Source organism: Pan paniscus, chromosome 3 (assembly GCF_029289425.2).
Source record: "Pan paniscus chromosome 3, NHGRI_mPanPan1-v2.0_pri, whole genome shotgun sequence".
In the NCBI taxonomy this organism is placed as follows: Eukaryota; Metazoa; Chordata; class Mammalia; order Primates; family Hominidae; genus Pan; species Pan paniscus.
The window spans coordinates 130,764,224-130,781,664 of record NC_073252.2 but is presented as its reverse complement, the minus strand read 5'-3'; positions in this window follow the sequence as shown (position 1 = coordinate 130,781,664).

Below are 17,441 nucleotides of genomic sequence, written 5' to 3'. Positions count from 1 at the left end.
TAATGTCCAGGTTTTTGTCACTCTCTTTTGAAATCTTTATTTCTATTATTATGATTTACCTTAATTCCTTTGGAAAACTCATCCAGTCTCAAATGCCATATTACACAAATAATTTGTTGTTGATTTTTGTTTGTTTAGTGACATTCCTGGACTAGTTTATTTAAGGCTTATTCTCCTTGATGTATGGCCACTCAAATCATTGTTCAATGATCTTCTAACTTGGTTAAGTCTTCCACCTTTCGTCTTTTGCTGACAGCTCCTGTGTGTGTGTCTACTCTTGCTTTCTATTCTCTAGTACTTTAAAACTCTTTCTTACCTTTAGTTCTTGCAATGACCTCAACATCAGCCAGAATTGAGAGATAAAGCGACTTCACAGACTTTTCCTGGACCTGCTCACAATCCATACAACCTCCTAGATCTCTCTATGTAGGAGCTTTTTAGTGCCCCTTAGGGACACCTGATTCCCCAGACCTTCATTTATAGTTCTTGCTTTTTATTGATCACAACTAGTTTCACAGCTTCAGACGATATGATTTGAACTGTTGCTGTTCATTGTTTTTGACAATGCCCTTAGGTTAAAGCTCTTCTGAGTGAAGGAGATTTAAGGTAGGAAATTATGACAAGTTCTGCAAATTCAGTGTTTCCATGGAGCTAAAAGATAGTGAAGTTCGTTGAAGATGAGGCTTTTTGTAGACAGGTTCATTCTGCCTACTCCAGTGGTTCCTCCACTGTTGTTTTTTGCAGCTACAATGGTTGCAAAGTAGCTATTATTTTTGAGGACAGTGCAGAGTTAGGAAATTGGGAATGGAAATGGAGTAAATTAAAGTACCACAAAGGTTACTACTCTTACAAAGATTCAACTATTTTTATGGAATAAATGCTTCTTATAGTGTAAAAACAAAAAAACCTGTAGTTGTGGAAAACAGTAATTTTGAAAGATCTTTTATTTTGGCATAAAACAGTGTAAATTCATTGTCTCACAGTCCTAGAGACTAGAAGTCCAATGTCAAGGTGTTGGGAGGGCCATACTCTCTTGAAAGGTTCTAGGAGATAATTTCTTCTTTGTGTCCTCCTAGCTACCAGTGTTTGCTGGAAATCCTTGAAGTTCCTTAGCCTGTAGGTGCATTACTATGATCTCTGTCTTCATGATCACATGGCCTTCTGTGTGTCTGTCCTTTGTGTCTCCAAATGTCTCTATTTTATAAGGTCACCAGTCATATTGGATTAGGGTTTACTCTAATCCAATGTGACCTTATCTTAAATTGATTATACTTGCGGAGACCCTATTTCCAAATAAGGTCACATTTACAGGTACTGGAAGTTAAGATCATAAAAAATGTTTCCACAGAGGACCCAATCCAGCCCACTATCCTCTTTAATTTTTTGCAGGATCTGGTCTGCAGTTGTGATAAATTTTTTTTGAAGCACACCTTTAGTTGCATCCTGCAGGTTTGGGGAGGATGTATTTCCATTATCATTTAGTTCAAAATACAATTTGATTTCAGTTGTGGTTTCTTATTTAGCTTATTAATTTCTTAGAATGTGTTGCTGTTTTAAAACATTTTGGGATTTTTTGGTTATCTTTTTGTGAGTGATTTTTGGCTGTTGGTGATCAGAGATTATACTCTATTCTTTCATCATTTGAAATTGGTTGGGATTCGCTTTATGCTCCATCCTATAGTCCATCATATGGTCAGTTTGCTAAATGTTTTATGTGTGCTTGGAAAGAATATGAGTTCTGCAGTTGTTGTGTACATATGTGTTGATTAGGTAAATCTTTTTTATATAAGTTTATGTACTAGATTTTCACTGACCCTTACACCATCATTCCAAAATCCTGCTTTCCAGAACTTATTATGGTTTCTTTAAATACTGATGTATTAAAGGTTTGGGTTATCAAGAGACAGATACCAAAGATATGCACTATCTCTTCATTCCTCATTTTGTTCAATACTAAGCAGTATATATAAATCTTCCATGCTACTTCATGGTTTCTGGTAAAAGTAGTACTTTTCAATGGCTTAAAATTGACATAGCTTATTTAATGGTGGGTGTTTTGCACATATAAACTGATAAGTTTGTATTTAGTTTGTAATAAAGCTTAATTGGGATGATTGGATCTCTGTTTCACTAGCAGAAATTCCATTATTATGTTTCTATGGAAGAAACTGTGGGCTCTCGATTATGTCACAGGAAAATAGCAGAATTACATCCTATTTCCTGATGTTGCATCTAGATTTCTGGAAAACCTACAAAAGTATTGGTATGTTTTTCTAAGAAAGATATACATTAGTCACAATCTGTTAATTACAATAGCTTCAAATTAAAAGTAAGCAATATTTTCAATATATGCTGTACTTGAGTGTGAAGGCACATTCTGGTCTAGTATAGGGATTTTCCTGATGGTTTTTCATTGATCTAAAAAGATAAAAATTCCCACAGAACTCTAAAGTAGAACCAGATGTAGGCCCAGCAGAAAACATGCAACTTACCACTCTGTTTAGGTTTGGTTTACTCTAAACTTATACAGCTCTCAAGATTCACCCAATCTATAGCACCAAGTTAAAAAAAATATTTAAAAAAACTAACTAAATAGGGATATAAGAATACAGACACAACTGGTAATGCAATATATTTATTTTCCTGGAAAAGCTGTTAGTCATACCTCCTAAGGGTGCTAAAGGTTTCTTCACTTAACCTGAACTGATAAAACCAAGGATTCATTCTCTCTTGCCTAGAGTAGTGGGATATCCAACTCAGTGGTCTTTCTGCTTCATGCTGCATTCGGGACATCCATCTATTAGATGGGTCAACATGAATGGCTGAAACATTTTTAAGAATAATTTACCAGTGGTCTCCCTGCTTAGAAGAAACCATGAAATTCTGGAGGCATATTTTTCCCAAGACTTTGTGATTATATAATAGGTACAATTCTGTTTTTTTTAATATACTGAGCTGAAACTACATTGCCTATCTTATAGTCATTTTCCCAAAAATCACATTTTTAAAAAGTGTGCGTAAATGATATGTTCCCCATCTTATTAAAAATTTCTTCTATGGCTTTTTATCATATTACAATTGTAATTCCAACTACTTTCAATGATTTATAAAACCTCTCATTATCCAACCTCTGACCATGTACGTCCTACCACTTTCTACCACACTAACTCTACCACATGGGCCAAGTTGGCAGTCTTGGTGCTCACAAACATACCAAGCTAATACATGCTTTTGCTTTCACTGCTCCCCCGATTGGCACATTCCTCTGCAATACTTTATGTGGTTTATCACTTCACCTCATTTAGGTTTCTGCTCAAATTTCACTTTCTCTTAGTGATTCCCCAGCCATCCTATCTATAAACAGTAATTTATGTAAAAAGAAAATGGATAAAACTGGGTGCTCAGATAAAGATTTACTTGGTTTGTGAGGGAATATTCCTTGAATGTAGAGTGAGGTAATATTAAACCTGAGAAATAAATGACAAGAAGGGGCCAGCTTTGTGAAAATAGATTATAAATACTGTTTCAGAAAAAGATAGACTGAAAAATAGGTGATTGCCATAGACCTTGACAGCACGGATCTTTTCTCATACAATTAATTCTATCTAAAATGTCCCTCTTTTAGGCTTGTCTGTTTCTTATCCATATTTTGAAATCCAACTTAAATGTCATTTCTCATCTGGAGGCTTCCATAGTCTTTTTCCCAAAAGGTCTATGCTTCCCTATGCCTCTGTATCCTATATTTTATTGTGTATAAAATGCTTAGGTGGTGCAGTCATGTGGGGTGGTATATGTCTAATGAAGTCATATGGAAAGTTGCATGACTCGTATGTTTACTGATCAAAAATGAATTGATTTTTATGCTCAATGTGACAGAACAACTTTCTTGCACTAAAAAATTATGAAACGTCCTCTTCATATATCGTTAAAAGTGAAATAAATCATTCAGTAAGTTAGGAGAGTTCAACAGTGCTCTGATCTATCCCAAGACAATAACTTATATGCTTATGTGTGTGTGTATGTGTGTGTGAAAGTCTGCGTGTGTGTGTATACAGAGAGCCCATAAAGTCTGAAAATATTATATGAACTAGGCTAGATTATTATATATCATTTCATCAGATTTTATAATCAAATTGTACAAAAAAATTCTAAATTCTAAAGTTATATGGGCACCATAAATATAATTTATTTCAAAGAAGTGTGTGTGTGCCGGGGGTTTAGGGCACGTGTGGCAGACATGTTGTATGGCTTTGCTAGTATCTTGAACTTAGTCGGCCTATTGGGTAACCTAACACAGTGCTAGTGGTAATCATGGCAGATGTTAACAGATGTACAAAGAAAATGAAGATGCAGGGCAAAGCAATTGGAGGTAAATTACTGTGGGATAATAACTAAAACAGGCAAACAGTATTTTTAGTGTTTCATTATAGCAACCTTCTAGAGGAAGAAGTTAAAACTAAAATTTCAGCATTTTATCATACATGCAAAGCCTAAAAAAAAAGCTTTTTGAAGAAAAATTAAAAGGACACGAGATGAGGATGTAGTCAAATCTAGTTCGTATGTTGTAAATAAAGAACAGCATGAAAAACAAAAGGATAGCAATTGAAATGTAGGATGATGGGGAAGTTCAGAGCAGAGCAGGATAGAGAGATTTTTTTCTTAGAATACTAATTTCAAAGACTTACCAGTTTCTTAAAGAGGAAGAACTTGAACTTTATGTAAAAAGAATTCTTGCAAATACTATTTTATATTATATATATATATATTTGTTCTTAAATTTACATGTGGTAGTATGTGAAGTTTTGTCTAGTGTTTTAAGTTCACAAAGTAAAAAAAAAAAATGCTAGTGGAGAGAAAAAGGAAGATAAGGTTCTTACCATTGAAGTAAACTATCCTCTTTACCATTTACTAATTTTCTAATATTCCCAACTGCAGTTCAGGACTGATATGGAAATGTTATTTATACATGTGGGCTTTCTATATAAAGATTTTAAGACACTTGCTTTGGCTTTTAATTTGGGCTGCCTGGATTCCAATTCACGTCTTAGCTATGTGACACAGTACAAATAATTTATGTTCCACAATTGTCACTTTCCTGATATTTAAAGGGTATCTGAAGTACCTGAAATCTCATGGTGTGATTGTGAGGATCAAAAGATATACTTGATATATAGTATTCCACAGTGCATGGCACATGGCAAATTTTCAAAGTTGTAGTTATCTTTATTATTATCACATTTTCATGCTACTTATTGATATATAAAATAAGTTCCTATTTTCAATCCAACTAAGAGAATAAACAAGAATGTTAACTAAAGTATGAAATATCAATCTAAGATATTGAAGGAAAATTTTCTGATCTTTATTTACATTTATAACCACAGTGCTTTAAACAATACCTTGCACTCAGTAAACATTTGCTCAATTGGACACAATTTAACAAAGCTACATTTCCATTGCTTATTAATATACTTGTATATCTAAATATGTGGGCTTTTTCCCGGAAAGCCAAATTTTGCTTTCCAAAAAACAATCTTCCTATACTGTTCAGATTTTTATTTGCTCTAAATCTAAATTTAATTGGTTCTAATAGAATCTTATACATTTTTTAGAGTAGCTTTGGATTTAATGCAGATGCCATGCAATTTTTATGCAAAGAAGAATTTTCTTTAATATTTTGAATGTTATACACCTGTTTTTCATGTTTACGTGAAGAATGTAAGAGGAAAAACTTTATGCCAATGGCTAATCATCAAAATTTTAGAGGTTGTGTTTCAGTGTTCATCAAGACTATAATTACTTCAGAAACAAATTCCTATTTCTTTTGCTTTTATAAATCAGCATTAAAAATTAAAACTAAGCATTGAGTTGTTAATTTTAAAAGGAAAGCAAAATTTTATTTGTAAACAAATTTTGAATTTATTTAAAAGTGCTAATAAAATATTCATATGAAACCATAGATTACGTGTTAAATTGTGAATTCCCCTGAAATATCTTGGATTTCTTACCCCAAGTACCTCATATTGTGAACCTATTTGGTGATAGTATCTTTACAGAAATAGTCAGTTAAAATGAGGTCATTAGGGTGGTCCCTAGGTCCCCAATGCAATATGACTCTTGTCTTTTTTAAAAGGGAAACATTTGGACACAGGGATAGACAGGGAGAACCGCACATGGACATGAAAGCATAGATCAGAGTGATGCACCTATAAGCCAAGGAACACTGAAGATTGCCATGAAATCACCAGAATGAGGCATAAAACAAATCCTAACACCTTCGGAGGAAGCAAGGCCCTGCTGACACCTTGATCTCAGACTTGTAGCCTCTGGAACTGTAAACAGAGCAATACATTTATATTTCTTAACCCACCCAGGTTGTGGTATTTTGTTATGGCAGCCCCAGGAAATTAATGTCCTATCCACTTGGTGCTGCATCCAGACCACTAGATGATTTAATGAACAGGAATGACTGTAACTATTTTAGGAATAAATTTACCAATTGTCTCCTTAATCAGGAGAAATCAAATGACTATTGTAAGAACATACTTTTTTAAGAGTTGGTAAGTACATAATTTTATGTCTTTTATGTGAGCTCACAATCTTGAATTAACTAGTCTAAATTCTGTATTCATATACTATATGATATAACATCATATAATCCCTATTTTTTAATAATTTCTCATCTGTAATCCCTAGGAACAGGTAAAGTGAGACAGCTTTGGTTATCATGAAGCCTGTTGCAAGAAATATCAATCTCCCTGTCCAAATTGATGCCATGCTGATTAATGATAGCCTTAACTGTAAAATGGTGGCTCATTTCTGCAAAATGCTATTAAGTAAAGATCAAATTATCTGACATTTTAATGAAACTGAGGCTGGATAATCATCCATATTATTTCAAATTCAGAACTTCCTTTATATAAATATATATAAATAAATTATATATGTATATATAATGATATTCCAGTGTTTTAATATAACTATTTATGGGCAAGGGTTTGTTGTTTTCTATAGGACTATGATCAAGAATCATTCATTTTCATCAATAATCATTTAGTTTTTTATTAGTAAACACCTTATCCCACAAAAGAGTGTTCAAATACATCACTACATTTTAAAAATTTAAAAAGGTATACATGTATAGGCCAGTCAGGTGAAAAAAAGTAAAGTATTACTCATACTGTAAGCGCTAACTCTCTTTCTGCTCTTTCTGATTGTCCTCTGCATAGCCCCAGAGGTCAATATTACATTAAATTTCATAGTGATAGTTCCATTACCTTCCATTAGAGTTTTGCCACTTTTATATGTAAGTAATCATTTATCCTGTTTTGAATATTCCATAGCAGCATATGCATTCTTCGTGGACTTGCTCATTCAGTGTTAAGTTTTTGTGATTTGTCTATGTTAACGCATGTAGTGATTACTTGATTTCCATTGCTGTCCAATACATTAAAGCATATATGTACTGCCATTTCCTTTTAATGAACGTGTGGATTAGTTCCTTTTGTTTTTTGTTATTATGAACAATGCTACTATGAACACTTTAGGACTTGTATTTTGGCACATATACATAAAACTTTGGATACATGCCTTGGAGTAGATTCAAGTCATTTTGCATGCATACGTTTTAATTTGACTAGGGGAAGTCTATTTTTCAAAATAGTTGCATCAATTTACACTTCAAGTATAAATGGATGAGTGTTCCCATTGCTCCCTATTTTTGTCTATATTAGAACGGATTCACTTTTTTATATTTATCCCTAACTATTACATTTCCAAGAAGATAAAAGCTTCTCCTAAAAGGGAAGTTTTGCAGAGGTGACATTTATGTTTGGTCTCTATAATATGATAGCATTAGATTACCAGAGCTAGCACAAAAGAGGATTAGAGTTAAAAGAACATCACCACTTAATTAAAGAAGTCACAAACAGGGTTGGGAGCAGAACTGTTTGGAAAATTGGGTAGCTAAAAATAGCAGTCTTGGTGTGGCAACATTAGGACAGGTCATTTCCTCTTTCTTAAACAATTTGAAAGCCTTAAAAAATTTTATTATTCATTTGTATTTTTTTGTGAAATGCAAGTAATGAGCTGCAAATATATTTTTTTCATTTTGTAGCTTATCTTTATAGACTCCATATAGTGTTTTTGATAAACAGATAATTTTAATATACAAATTATAAATATTTTTCTTTTTGCTTAAACATGTTGTTTTCTAAAAGAAATTCATACTTTCATCTCAAAAAGCCCACTTTTTTTTGAAGTTCTTCCTTTGACATTTATATCCACAATTCACTTTGAACTATTTTTTTTTCAAATATTTAAAGTTTAAGGAGGAAAAATTACATTTTTTCCAAATGTATAATTGTATTGGTCTTCTTGGATTGCTATAACAGAATAACATAAACTGTATGGTTTAAACAACAGAAATTATTTTCACAGCTCTGAAGCATGGAAAATCTAAGATCAGGTTTCCGGCTGATTCAGTTCTGTGGTCACCTTCATCTAAATCTAATTACCTCCCAAAAGCCTCATCTCCACACATCATCACATTGGGGATTAGGACTTCGACATATAAATTTGGGGGAGGAGGACACAACATTCAATCCATAATAAACAATTATTCATACATAAATTATTGAATAGGCCATTCTTTGTTTTCTTCAACTGCAATACTCATGCTTGTCATTAATAACAATTATACATATGCATTGATTGAATTTGTCATTTTCTATTACTCTATATCTACAATAAATCACATTGCCATAGTTGTGATAGGTTTTAATAAGCTCTGATACCTAATGGGGTAGGTTCTCTCAACAACTTGTACACTAGTATGTTAGATCTTATTGCCCTACAATTTTTACTACTAATGTGACATTGGTTTTAAGTTATATTTTAAAACATTGGGATTCTAATTGGAATTGTGCTGAATTCATAGATCAAATTAAATATTTAAAAAATCTTTAAAATACAGACATTTTTAATCTAAGAACAACAAAGTTTGTCTATTTTTTAGCATGTTTTAATAAAATGTAATAATTCTCCTACAAAAACTTTGAATATAGTTTATTTCTGTCTACTTAATATGGTGATTGTCAATGCTGTCTTTTTTTGGTATTTAAATAGTTTTAAAATCTTTTTAGGTCAAAAATTACCATATTTTTGTGCTCATGGCAGATTTCAAAGACAGACTTGAAGCAGAAAATCTTTAAGGGACTCTTGCATAGCCAGAAGTCCTTTTCAGGCTGATGTACATAAAATATTTAGTAGCCAGGGCAGTGGAAGGTCTGACGAGTGAGAGGAGCTCCCAGGGCCTGGAAAGGCCACTTTGTAAGCTCATTCTTGGGGTCCCGTGGCTCTGTACCTGCAGCTGGCTGTAATCAGTAGTGGCTATGGAGGATCTGGGGTATCAGGTAGGTGTCCAGCTCCTGGCACTGGTAGAGTGCTACGCTGCTATCTTTTTTAAAATGCAGGAATTTATTGTTGGTAGATAGAAATGTATTTGTATATAAACCTCCTATACAACAAACTGTGCTTCTAAAGTCCAAGTACCGGTGTTTATTCATTTGTGTTTTTAGTATATATTTGATATATGTGAATAAATAGGTTTCTATCTTCCCTTCCAATTTTTATGCTTTTTATTTCATATTCTTTTACCTCAGAATTTAGAACTTCTGGTGAGTATTAAATAGTACTGGTGAAAAATGATCCTTATGTAAAGATAATATTTCATCATTTCGTGAAGAGTAATATTTGTCTTAAAACTTTGGTAGATAATATCTGTTCATATAATGAAACTATCAATCATTCATAATTTGCCATGAGATTTTTTTTTTAATCTTTGAGCAGATTTTGAATTTTACCAGTCATTGTTTAGCAACCATTGAAAGTTTTGTTTATGGTGAATAATAATGCTAAATTTTAAAATAATTTGAGATATTCTTCTTACATAAAAACAATTTGGTCAATATATATTATTTTAATATGCATTATTGAGTTTTATTTTTTTAATGTACACATGAATTTAAGTGAATACTTTGCATAATTTTGGCAAATGTAAGCACTTGTTAAATATAACAGCAACCAAGATATAGAAAATTTTCAACACCTAAGAAACATCTCCTGTGCTCTTTTCCAATAAATCATTCCCACACTTCTCACCTCAAGCAACTATTAATATGATTTCTATTAATATGAATTATTGTTGTCTGTTATAGAACTTGCCTATTGTAGAATAGGGTCATAAAATTGTCTTCTTTATTGCACAGATTCTTATGCTCAGCATAAGGATTTTCAAGTCAATTCATGCAGCTGTGGACACCAGGAATTCCTTCATTGTATTACTGCCTAGTATATCATTATATTAATACCTCATCTATCTTTATCCATTCTCTTGTTGATGAATAATTGGTTTGTTTCCAGCTTTGTTTATTATGAACATTGAGCATTGTGCTATGAGCATTGCATACATGTATTTTGTGATGTATATTTTTATTTTTCATGAATGAATATTTAGGAGTGGAATTTCTTATGGTAATTATATACTTTACTCCATAAAACTCTTTGCCAAAGTGTTTGTATAACTTTACATATCCAGGAAGAGTGTATCTGATGTCCAATTGTTCCATATATTAATTAGCATTTGGCATGTTAAGTCTTTAATATTAAACCAGATTCTAGTTGGGGTGAGGTGAAATCTCATTATGTTTTAAATTTAAACTTACCTCATAAATAAGGTGTTGAACATTTTTTTATGGTCACTTTGTATAAGAAAGTTTCTATTCAAGTCTTTTATCCATTTTTATTGGGCGTTTCATTTTTACCAAATTTGAAGGGTTCTTTATGTATTCTGTAAATAATTTATTTTTCAGTTTAATATTTTGGATATATTGTCTTTAATCTTTTTTATTACTTAGTGTCTTTATTTTCAAAAAGTTTAATTTTAATAAAGTCTAACTTATTTTCTTTTATTTTGGCATTACTAATTTTCTATTCTAAGAAATCTTTCCCTAAACCAAGGATGCAGATATTATATTCTCCACTTTCTAGATTTTAGAAGTTGTAGTTTCATATAGGCAGCTTTACTTTCAAGACTATAATCCTTTTAAAATTACTTTTTGTTTATGCCTTAAGGTAATGATTAAGAATCATTTTTTCCCTATGAATATAACCATGTAAATAATTTTATATGGTTAATATTCCTAAGTTTTATTCACATATTTATCAATCTTTCCTAAAATATCTTCTCTTCAGATATTTTCAGCTGCTTATTTGTTTTTGCTGATTTTAATTTACTGTGTTTTGTGTTCTTTTTGTGTCCTTTTGTATTTTATGGCATTTGATTTTGCACTAGTCATGTTCCTTGGAACTTTCTCTGAGCAAATTTTTTAAAGGTAGGGCTTACTTTGTTTCTGCAGGTCAATTCATCAGACCTGCAGAAAGCATCAATGAGCTTTTTCCCTCTGACTAGAGGGCATTCCTTAGATTTTCTTTTATTGATAAATGGGATTTTTATTGTCTGAAAATGTCTTTATTTTACTTTTGCCCTTGAAAAACAGTTTTTATGGAATACAATTCTGGGTTAATCGTGTTTTAGCTTATCAACTTAAAAAATCACTTTTTCTAAATTATTGCTATTGAGAAGTTTGTTGTTCAATTATTATTTCTGTTTGGTTTCTAGTTTTTTGTTGTCTTTTTATATTGTAGATACAGGTGTAATTACTTTTTCTATTCTCTAGTTAGTATTACAGGGCTTTATGAATCTGTGAATGTCTTTAATTAATTCATTAAGAATCTCATTTCTACTTTTTTTAAACACTGAGTAGAATTTTACATTCTCATTACCTATTTCTTGATCTTTGTTTTTTTATACCTACCGTCTTTTATAACTTTTATTTTTTTTATGGAAAATTTCTTCAGAAATCTATTTTAGTTAACTGATTTTCTCTTCAACTAAGTCTATTAAGCTATAAATTTTGTCATTGATTTTAAATATTTCAACAATTCTATTTTTCATTTCTAGATATCCTTTTGGTTTTTTATAAAATTTTATTTGCTTTTCCTTATTTTTAGTTCTGTTTATACTTTCATATTTTTATTTTAATTTTTAAAACATATTGGCCAACATTTAAAATTTTTTTTTCTGAAAATTTTGTTACCTGAAATCTTCTCTTCAGATATTTTCAGCTGCTTATTGTTTTCGCTGATTTAATTCACTGTGTGTGTTGTTTTGGGTCTTTTTTGTGTTTTGTAGCATTTGATTTTGTACTGATTGTATTCCTTGACACTTTTTATGAACAAATTTTTAGAAGCTAGGGCTTGATTGTTTCTACAGGTTAATTTATTTCTCAAGAGTGATTAATGGTACTACCAATCTGAAATTATTTTATATTAATTTATTTGAAGTATTTCAACTGCTCTGTGGCAATTCAGTGATTCCATCCATGTCAGCGTTTGAGGTAGTATGAATTCTCAGGGGGAATTCACCCCTTCTATTCTTTAGTGCCACAGTTGAAATAAGTGAGTTTCTGTCCTATACCTTTTGTTTAGGGATTTTTTTAAAACTATTTTACCTCTATAATGAGATACTTTTGTCTTCCAACTTAACTAAGATGTCTTATCATACTTTCCACATTGGGTAGAGTCTAGGTTTTATATTTCGTCCTTCTTTTAGTATGTACAAACTAGTTCAGTATTCCAGGAGTTTGAGAGGAACTCATGCTGAAAAGCAACTTTGGTGCTCTTTTAATACCTTTTAAGATCTCTGCCTATTCTTTGGTTTGGAATCATAGCTTACTCTCTACTGTCAACTCAGAAAGTTTTGAAAAAGAGTACTGAAATGTTTCATTCCTTATAGTAATTTCGTTTTAAACAATGAGAATCCTGTAAATCTGCTCTATATGATAAATGGCTATGTGCTCATTTTAAATCATCTGAAGTAAAATAATTTAAATTTGTTCATATAAATTTTGGTTATCAGGATTATCAGAAAAATAATGTGTACGTTTCTACAAAATGTCTGTTTAATACATAAATGCTATCCAATGTTAAAAATATAATCTGAAATCATATATTTTATTTTAAAAATAAAATCTTGGAAAATATTTAATAGTTAAAGATATATAGCAGTAACTTTATTAGAAGATTGAGTTGGAGCATATTTGAATAGTTTATTTCTCAAATTAGTAACTTTAATTAATATTTATGAATCAAAGACTATGTAAAGTAATGCTAGCTAACAATTACTCTGTACCTTGTATTACGTTGTTACAGGATCATTGGGATGTCACCTTGCCAGCCACAAACATCTGTGGCCAGTGGCATCTTTGCCCGATTTTTGCTCTGGCCCACTGGGCTCATTTTGCCCACTCAGCCTGGCAGGCTGCATTCAGCTCCTGCTACCATCCTGGATCCCACACTTGCTAAGGCTGAGCCAGGTGCGCAGCAGCAAGAGATGTGTGAGCAAGCGTAGGGTCCAGCCACTGTGCACAGCCAGGCACACTGGCTGTGAGAGGGTGGGCAGCTCCAAGCGTGAGCATGGGTGCCAGCTCCCTGTGAGCTGTGACTGGACCAGGTGTTCCATAAGCAGCTTCTACAGCTGACACTGGGGAATGCTGTGTGGCACCTGGAAGCTTGGAGATGCCAGGAACCACAGAACCCTAAAGAGGAAGTCACAGCCAGGCTCTGGGAGCTACTAGCTCTGGGCTACCCAAAGAGCTGCAGCTCTTCTGTCCTTCTCTCATCTCTCCTTGTTGCCCATAATGTGGTGGGCAAGAGGCATGTTTCATCCTTGTTTGTGTTATAGCTCTTTTAGCCCTGCCATTTGGCAGGTCTGGTGTTCTTATCCTGTGTCTAGGAAGAATGGGGTATGCAGACAAGTGGAGGGTGAGCAAGACAAAGAGGAGCTTTATTGAGGATAGAACAGCTCAGAGGAGACCCAGAGTGGGCAGCTCCTCTCTATAGGTAGGGTGTCCCAGTAAGTGTTCAGCTCTCAGCAGAGAGGGTAGTTCTTCTCTTCAGCTGGTTGTCTCATCAGTTCTTCAGCTCTCAGAAGAGAGGGTAGCTCTTCTCTGTCAGGCAGGTCATCCCAATGAGTATCCAGCTCTCAGCAGAGAGAGTAGTTCCTCCCTGCAGCTGGCCGTCTCATTATCTCCTTGAGTCTGGCTGAGTCTGGGGCTTTTATAGGCCTCAGAGGGGAGGAAATGCATGCCGGCCTATTGATAGGCTATGGGCTGCCGAGACCGGCTTGGTCAGGGAGACCCTAATCCAGTGGCACTAGAGGAATTAAAGACACACACACAGAAATATAGAGGTGTGGAGTGGGAAATCAGGGGTCTCACAGCCTTCAGAGCTGAGAGCCTCAAGATTTATCCACGTATTTATTGACAGCAAGCCAGTGATAAGCATTGTTTTTATAGATAATAGATTAACTAAAAATATTCCTTATGGGAAACAAAGGGATGGGCCAAAATAAAGGGATGGGTTTGGCTAGTTATCTGCAGCAGGAGCATGTCCTTAAGGCACAGATTGCTCATGCTATTGTTTGTGGTTTAAGAATGCCTTTAAGTGGTTTTCGACCCTCGGCGGGTCAGGTGTTCCTTGCCCTCATTCTGGTAAATCCACAACCTTCCAGCGTTGGCATCATGGCCATCACGAACATGTCACAGTGCTGCATAGATTTTGTTTATGTCCAGTTTTGGGGCCAGTTTACAGCCAGATTTTGGGGGACCTGTTCTCAACAATGCGCCTGCCCGGAAAAGGCACCACAAGTTCCCACTGTGTTCTGCAGGACAGGCAGCTGGGCCCCTAGGCTTCAGGCCCTTCTCAGCTTGAAGGAAGGGCTTCACCTGGGACCCGCCCCCTTCCACCCAGAAGCCTGTCTGCCTCCTGCCTGCGTTCATAGTGCCTAGGCTATTTGTACCAAGGGGTGTTTGCAGGCCAGTGCTGAGCTGCCCTCAGCACCCCCTGGCCACCCTCCATGATTATTGGTGCCCAAAATCCAGAGGGGGCCAAGGTGGCAGGGGGCTGGTGTGTCAGCCCTGCTTTGAGCATGTGCACACTCAGCTGGGTTGTGACAGGACCTGTGGGCTTGGCCTCAACTTTACTCCATGATCAGAGCAGGTGGCTACAGCATCCAGGGGCCAGACAGTGGGAGCAGATACCTCCAAGCCTGCGAGGGCAAGACCGGGAGTTCCTGGGCCCCTGAGAGTGCAGAGATGCCTAGGTCCACAGCTGCAACTTGGACAGCTGCAGCCCCACCAAGGAGGGCAGGGGTCCTGCCTCCTCCCAGCTCCTGCCGGCTTTGTGGAGTGCAACACTGCCCTGGGCCCAGCTCTGCCCCAGGGCCCCTCTCTGCCCACCTCTTCATGCCTGACTGCACTACCCCCCTGCCTGTGGGCGACTAGGCCTGGCCCCATTGCCGTGGCTCTCTGTGTGGTGGGACAGGTGCAGGTTGCATGGCGGCCCTGTCCAACCCCTCACAAACAAACCTGACACTCCTGGGACCAGCCCTGCAAGTCCTGCCTGCATCTTCGGCCAAGTGCACGCAGGCCCCCAGGATGCAGCAGGAAGCAAGGTTGAGGCCATGGCAGAGGCTCTGGGCCTGGGAGCAGATCCTTCCCAACCATGCAAGGGTAGGGGTGGTGCAGTAGGCTTCCTCAGAAACATGGGGCACAGGAGACCCACTGCCACCACTGCTGCTTCTGCAGCCACTCCTGCTGCCGCCACTTATGCCTCCCTGCTGCAGCTAGTACAATGGCAGCAGCGGCTTCACATGGCCTGCTGCTGCCATCAATGTTAAGCATTCCACATTAATATCCTCATTTAATTATTATAATATACTTAAGAGAAACAAACCCTCCTTATCCTCATGACACAGATGAAGAAACTAAGGCTAAGAAGAGTTAACTGTGGTATGAAAGTTTATAGAGGAGTTATGTAAAAAGCTTCTAAAACTCATATCTGTTTTGCTCCATAGAGTGAAAGTTTAAATACTACAATATGCCAACTTTGCATATAAGACACTGTGTGAAACATTAAGGGTGATATATGTTTATATTAAGGAAACTATCACCTATTTGTTGATGATATATGTAAAATAAATATTATATTCACTGGTATATATAGGTATATATTTTACATATACTGTATGGTATATTATACATATTTATGTATAATATGTATGAGTATATGTCCATTTATATTAATATTTGTATATATGTTATATATATGTATCTTTATATATTTATATATTTTTTCTAGGGCTATCATAGCAAATACCACAGACTGGGTGGCTTAAGCTATAACAATGTATTGTCTCACATTTCTGGAAGCTAGATGTCTGAGATCAACATGTTAGTAGTGTTGGTTTCCTCTGAGGCCTCTCCTCTTGGCTTGTGAATGGCCACCTTCCCTCTGTATCTTGACATGATCATCCTTCTGTATGTGTATTTGTCTCTAGTCTCCTCTTCTTATAAAGACACCAGTCATATTGGTTTAAGCCTGTCCATATGATCTCAAATGTAATTTAATTTCATCTTTTCAGTCTCCATCTTCACCACAGTCACACTGTGAGGTACTGGCAATTAAGACTTCAATATATGAATGTCGAGGAGACACAATTCAGTCCATAACCATATATGTGGATATATGCATACTCATAAAGTGCAATAAATAGTATCAGAATGTATAATTATAAATGATTAACACTCTGTACATGCAATTCCTTCTAAGAAGCAATGATTGATAATTTTAAACTGTGGCTTTGAAGAAGGCTTTACAGAGGAGGTAGATTGAGACTGGTCATAAGAGATGTTAGTGGCTGTGATAGAAGGGAGAGACATCTGTGCTGGGAGAACTATTTAAATGAGACATTGACATGCGAAAACAGGAGCTGTATTCAGATGACAGTGACAATGAATTTAGTGATTTAGCCTGAATAAAAGATTGGTTTGTGACATGACAAGAGGGAAGGGTGATTTGATACCAATTAATGGACAGCTTGAATTCCAGAATGAGAAATGTTTATGTTGTTCTGCAGGAAAAGAAAAACTTCACAGTTAAACACCAAAAAAGTTTGTTTGTTTTCAGCTGGTTTTACTGTATTCTATTCTGCATCAAAGAAAGGGCTACCCTTACTCCTTTCCTAGGCAAATCACTCCGTCTGCACACTATGAGTTACATCCCTGCCTGCCACCTCTGAAAAGTTCTGACATTAGTTACATTTTCAATCTCTGAATTCTTCAATTTCTACCTTGTCTCTTTTTTTTTTTTTTTTTTTTTTTTTTTGTCTTTTAAAAGTCAGTACATCTTCTGGGGAAAAATAAAACAATCTCCTTTGTCTTGGCCTCAGTCATATAATTTTCCTTGCTTATGAATACACCAAGCTCTTACTTCCCATTTTTTAGCTTCTTTTTTTCACTTCTCTTTCCTCTGCAAGCGAC